We start from the raw sequence: 7,562 nt of genomic DNA, 5'->3' as shown, positions 1-7,562 counted from the left end.
TTGTGTACAGTGTACACGGATACTAAATATGCAGAGTACTATATGACAGTGTACTACGTTTATATATATATATATATACGTCAAATGGTTAAATATATATTTACCATAAAATATTCAGACATTTCATTTTGTACCTAATTTAGTATATTGAGTACCTAGTAGCACGTGTAGATTAATATAATTTAATCAAATTAATGTAATTTCTGTAGCCCCGCATCCGACAAATATTTATAATACTATACCAGGCAACAGCATTGTGCCGTTGTCATTATTTAATTTTTTTTTTTTTTTTTAATATTATATTATTTCATTATGACAAATTGACAATATATAACAGGATATTAATTAAAATGAATCAGCGTTGGAATAGCGATTATATTATAATTTTTTATTGAATAATATATTTATGTGCACATTTGGTCACTTATTATTATTTTTTAGAATCTAAGCGGAGCGATTCAGTATTGATTTTAGTATCATTCAACAATGTTGTGTTGTTATATCTAATTTAAAAAAAAATCATGGATATATGCAATTTTTATCAAATACTTATATATATTCAAGAAATAGAACAATATAAATATATTAATTATTATGGGTGTCACTATGCCAGTTAAAATCGCGAAATGTTTTAACAGTGATGAAAAGAAAAAAATTCCATTCACTATATTTTTCTTAAACTTATTATTTATTTTATTATTATAAAATAAAATTCTAATTTGATGTAAAAAATTATAGGCAATGCCCCTAAGGTATTCTAGTTTGTCTCTGTTTTCGCAGTCATCGACTAATTGTTTAACTGTTTAACTTTATCCCCTTTGCGTTTTCATTTTCTTCCACATTATTTTCGACTAAAATTATGTCTATTTTCCTCCAATATTTTAGCCAGTGTTGTAATGTTGCGTTCCGTATTTTAAAGATGGAGTAAGGCTAGGATCACATTTTGCGTAGTGCCGCAACAATAGAGGACGCAAGGTGTGCATTGCATTCCCTGACCAGGTTTTATGTTTAAATGGGGACCCATTACCAAAAGGAAAAATTAAGAAAGTTATTATTAGAAAAAAAAATGAAAAATGTACCTTCTATAATAGAATGATCTTTCATCCCTTTATAGTGAAAAAGTTTACTGAAAGTTAGTTACGGCACTAACTTTTTTCATTGTGTCGGAGTGCAAGTACAGGAGCCCTATAACATTTTCCCATCAGGGCCCCACAAGACATAGTTGCGGCACTGATTTTGCGTTTATCGATAAATGCGATTTCATTAGTTCTGGTCGCGTTCTTATCGGCTACCGAAAAACGCTAGTCCGAGTGTCCGACAGCATTCACAGTTTATAAGTTTAAGTCGATAAATTAATATTGAAACTTTGATACTTCAAAAAAATTGAAAGACTACCAAGCAAAGAAACGTCGCAGAACAATCGACAATGCAATTATTAAATTGCAAAACGGATATATTTCTAGTTACAAGTTATGTAATTATAAAAAATAAAATAATTATTCATATTAAGTCTAATTTTTCTTTTTTTAAAACAGTTATTTGTTGTTAAAATGTACTATAATTTAAAATATACATAAAACATAATATTATAATCATTTTATTTTATTTATTGGTGGAAAAATGGACAGTGGAGGAAAAAAGTATCTCGTTTTTGGAGGAAAATGGCTGCCGCCATAATTGTTATATGAATGTGATAATATTGGTCTGAATGATTCATCCGCAACTATAGTTACATACTATAGAATGTATATGTAGCCCTTATTTTTCGCTATTATTGCTTCCACTATATCAATTATAAATCATTACGCGATTCTTATTTTCGCTGTTTTTAGTATTTATTTTATTTACACTGATAAATTTTTTTTTGTATAAAAAAGGTCATAATACATGATTCTTCAAAAGTTATATTGCTGGAATAAAGAAAAACTTAGGTTAGGTCAAGATAAGTAGTCTTACCAATCGTCCCGCGGTGTCCCCATTAATAGAAGCTAAGAAAATAAACATTTAATAATATTGTACACTATTTCATCATACCATTAATAATTGTATTAATAATAAGTAATTATTATTATTTAGTATTTGGGCTTAATATATTGTAAGGGCCTAAATAAATAAATAGGAAAATATATTTTTGGCTCATTATGTATAACATTTTATATTGTCTGTAATTCCTACTAACTGTTTATTAAATTTGATGTCCAACTTTGTGCGGGCACTTATATTTAACTTAGTTAATTATAATTTATAAAAAGGTATATGCTTCGGGTACCGCTTTGCTGTACATTAGGTATCGAATGTGTTACTTGTTTGGATGTGTTAAATTTGAATTTAATGATATATTATAGTATGTGAAAAATGATTCTGAGAAGACGGTCGTCAGCCCATATTACTAAGTATAGAATACTTAAAAATATTATTATAAATATTATTTCGTGATTTGCTTTTTTTATAGCTAATAAAATTATTTACCTATTTTAATATTAGTATTAGTATTAATAGGCTGATATAGTTTTTTCCTAAAATATTGCATTTATTATATCATTTCAAATATAATAAAATTATAGGGCTAGGATTTTATACACATTGGCATATTTTTTTGCAAATTATAATTATTGTTTTAATTTAAAATGTATACGACTTAGTTATAATGAAACAAATGGCTTTTATTTTTTGCATAATTTTCATATTTTAAACAAAATGCATATTATTACTAATTTTAACAATAAATACTTACAATGGCTAAAATGAATGTTTTATAAAATATTTTAACTGTGGTTGTTGGTAAAGGAAGAAAATAAAATATTATCAACTAAAAAATAAGAAAAATACCCAAGTAATAATATATAGGTATAGTCATTTAATTTATATCTTATCTTAGTTGTCATAAACTTGTATAACTGCAACAGATTACTTTACAATGACAGCATTTGAGTTTTGATAATAGTGATTGTCGTTTTTTGTAAGTGTGTTATAGATACCTAAATGTTTGTGAATCTACTTAATTTTTACTTTCATCATTTAAAATTATGAAAATACAAAGCACCAATATAAAACTTTGAAAGTATTTCGATCAAATGCATAATTTACATTTTTCTGCATATTAATCACACCTCTAATTATTAGTACTTAATTATTATAATAATATATATTTAAACCATATTATTTAAACTTATATATCTTAAAATATGATGAAATTTTTCTGTAAATATCATATAACAGTAAAAATAGGTTCATAGTATAAGTAGATTAGATAATAAATCAAAATTTCATTGTGTATAGTAAAATTCATAATAATATAATATACATAAAAGTTTAAAGTTTGCATGAATAATTTTTTGAAATTGTAACAAAATAATTAATATTGTTACATTTATTATTTAAATAAGTAATTTCGTCCAAATTTTAACTTAAAATGTCCATAATATAAAAATCTTTATGTATAAGTTTTAGATTTTATAGTTCTAGTTACATCTTGAATTAAATTTTTAAAACTTAGATATGAAAAAAAGTTTTTATGAATTTCTTACTACAAAATACAAGTAGGTTGCAACTTTTTGTGATTTTGACGAATTTTATCAAAATTTTAACTTCTAAATATAAAAAAAATGTGTACTTATATGATTTCCCGTTAAAATTCCCGTTTTTTCTTAATTTTATAAATTAACTAATAACATAAAATAATATTGTAGATATATAAGTAATTGTTATATAAACTCTATATAATCATTGTTTGGATAAGGTTTATTTCCTAGATTTTTCACGACTATGCAATCTTCATGATCATGATAGAATAATGATAACCAGGGCTCAGGACTTATATAGTTATATAGCACTTAAAATCATTAAAATAAGCGCTTATAAGTAAAAACATCATTAGAAGCACTCAAATAAACATTAAAAAAACCTTAAATTTAAGCAAAAATATTTAATTAGAAAAAAAAATCTTTTCATACAGTATAAAAAAAATCAAACTTCACTTTCGAGACATTTCGCTTTATTGTTTATAGATTTTCTGATGGATTTTCTGAAAAAACTATAAAAAGCAGAAAAACTGGTAAAAAAACAAAAATAATCAGAAAAACTAGAAATAAGCATCTTTTTAAAAAACCATTGAAAAAAGCAAAAAAAGCACTTTCAAATTTCATAATTGAACGTGTTGTAACATGACATACAATTTCATAGCACTTTACTACATTTTAAGTCAATCCATCAAAATAAGCAAATGCTTTAAGTCCCGAACCCTAATGATAACTTTATGGTTATCTTAACCAAAAAATGTAGTCTTTCATGTAGTATTACTGATCGTAATTAAATTTTTATTTTATTTAAACTGATATCGAAGGTTCATGGTTATTTGAGTAAGTGGCTTATGTTGAGGAAATATTCAAAGTATCGTTTCAAAACTTTGGCCTTTCATCATAATATTAAATATTTTATTATTCATAGAGTATACTTTTTTAATTACAAGAACCCAATTTATAATTATGACAATTAAAAAACATAATAGTAAAAAAAAATACTTAATCAATGTATCTATCTACTTATAAGTATTATATGTTATTATTTTATAAATTAAAAGTTGTACTTATGCGTTAAAAAATACATTTACATGTATATAGGTACTAACATTTATATCATGATTCCCGGAGTTTGATAAAATTAGTCTAATAACATAGGGTTTTATATTCCGGTAACTTGAGTCTTAAAGTAAAGTACAATATATAAGCTTACAATAAATTATTATTATTAGTGTTCTAACATTATCTAATAAATAATAATAATATATTATGTAATAACTAACAGGTTTATTAATTTTCCATAAAAATCATTTAGGTGCATACAACATAAAAACAACAATTAGTACGAAACAAAATTTCTAGGTCCCTCTGCTCTGTAGTGGTAAAATTCACTAAACACATTAGGTATGTTTTCTATTTTCTCCTCCAATTTCAGACATAGTTTAGGTTATTATTATTATTATTATTATTATACAGTGCGATATCTCCTGAAATAATGAAGATATCATAATTCTGGTTTTATAATAAGATTCACGGGAACAAGAACTACAAAATATTTCATGTTATAATTTATTTTAATGTTTGGTAAAAAAATTATAATAATATTTAATTATATAATATATTTTTTTATTTAATTATTTTCAAAAAAAATTGAAGATTTTGTAGAATTCATTTTTTTAAAAATATTAACGTTTCAACATTTTAATTTTATTAATCTCCTGGTTTTTAATTTTTTTTCTAGATTCGAAAAAACTGTGCATTATTAAAATGATATAGTAGTATTGTATCAAACATGTGGCCCGCATGTTCGTACCCAGTCATACGTCCAGTGAACGCTTACAGTGTGACTCGCAATAAACATATTTTATTTCTTCAACAATGTTGAAATTTTAAAAATTAATAACTATTATACAAAATGTCAATGTATACATCTTTGTTATACTTAGTATTAAATACGGTTGTATAATAATAATTATAATCAATAGACAAAATTAATTTATTTTATTTACTTTGGATTTAATAAAAAAGGTTTTTTGTCCGTGAACGTATAAATAAATAGTATAGATAAATGCGTAATAGTTAATATTATATGGCCTGTTGGTAATTTAAGTATAGCATAATCCACAATTTAAATAATCCACCATTGATTATAATTTATAAATACATACTATTATATAAGTATTTATAATCAATGGCATCACTATCGTATTAAATAATTCATATTTTTTTTAGAAAACTTGTTAATCTCTTGAAAATAATTTAGTAAAAAAAAATATATTTTTTAAGTTCTTTAGCAAAACATTAAAATAAATTAAAACATGGAATATTTGTAGTTCTTGTACCTGTGAATCTTATTAAAAAATTAGAATAATTATGATATATCCGTTATTTAAGGAGATATCGCAAATCCTCACGGGACATCCTATATACTGTATAACGGGGATGGGCAACTGAAAGTTATTAAAGGGCCAATTTTTAGAAAATTAAAATTTAGTGGGCCAGAGTATAAATAGCAAAAAAAAAATCATTCAAAATATGCATTTTAATTTAGCATAGAGTATAGACGATTGACTTTGAAATTGTATGATGTAATTTTAAAATGTAGCGCGGGCCAGATAAAAAAGGTTCGCGAGCCGCCAGTTGCCCACCCCTGTTATATAGGGTACCTATGTGCTGAAATCGGGGTGTCCGAGAAATAATAAATATGTGTTATTTTATTCCTATGGCTTATAAATCGATAACGTGCTTATCTATGCATGTATTCCTTACCTTAAATGTTGTAAACTGCATCCTTCTCTATTTTTTCAGATCAAATTAAAAACAAAAGGCCTATCCATCGACAGTTCTTCTTTCTTATGAGTTATGATGATTGTGAAATGCTATCTTAAATTAATTATAAACAAATAATAATTAGTGTCTCATTTCACATCCAACAAATGTGATACTAGAGCCGTACTCAAAAAAAATTTTGTGGAGAGGTTGAACCCCCAAAACCCATCTCTAGGTACGGCTTTGGTGACAGCTATATATATATTATTATCTACATAGAATCATAAAAAATATATCAAATTTATTAATATTTAGCGAGTAAATCAACGTTTAAGTGATAATATATTGGTAATAAACTAATAACTATAATAAATATAAGCTGTAACAACAAAACCATTAGCAAATTGCAATTATTAAATCGTGTATCTAAACCGGTAAACACTGCACCGAAACCATTGTCCATTAATTACCAATACATTCTTATATTAAGTATATTACTTTTTAGGTTTATCGTTTGTATATACGAACCAAAACAGTGTAATACCTACCTAATAAATATCAATAATGAGGTACATCCTCATTCGATTGTAATTATTTTCAATTTAGAAATCAAATTATGTCCGATAAAAATGCGCGAAGCAAAACTAATGCTGAAAAAATAAGAATCTCTGAACAGACAATATTTCAAGTTATTTATTCATTTGAAAATAAAACCAATACGGGAAGTTGGAACCGTTTAAATCGAATAAAGTGTTGATGTATTATGTAGATAGAATATAATCAATGTGTCTTATTTTACTTTTAAAATAAACGGTGTTTTCCGACATTAACCTTATAGTAAAAGATTTAGTATGTAAATAGATAATTAAAGAATTTCTTTCATAGCTCACCACTATAATTATTTGGATTTTAAATTTAGTGCCTACACGTTTATTTATTAGGTAATAAATCACTCGTTTTAAAAAACGTATACACATTTCATTTTCATCTTGAATGATATGTCAATACAAATAACTTTTACAACTTATAGTTCAAATATTCATAATAATAATTAAGAAATAATAACATAAATCGTTTATTTGACTACTATTTATCTTAAACCACAGTTTAACCGCGTAGATTTGATGACACGTTACGATTACAACGACGGACAGACAAACTATTACCTACCTATAACCTTGCAAAATGATAAAGTATTAAAGTCTTAATTTGCAAAGTATAAACAGGTGTAATGATATTGGAAAGAAGCCTAGTCTTAATTTCAAACTGATAAAT

Source organism: Rhopalosiphum maidis, chromosome 1, assembly GCF_003676215.2.
Source record: "Rhopalosiphum maidis isolate BTI-1 chromosome 1, ASM367621v3, whole genome shotgun sequence".
NCBI classification, from domain to species: domain Eukaryota; kingdom Metazoa; phylum Arthropoda; class Insecta; order Hemiptera; family Aphididae; genus Rhopalosiphum; species Rhopalosiphum maidis.
The sequence above is the reverse complement of the archived record's forward strand: the minus strand, read 5'-3'. Positions refer to the sequence as shown.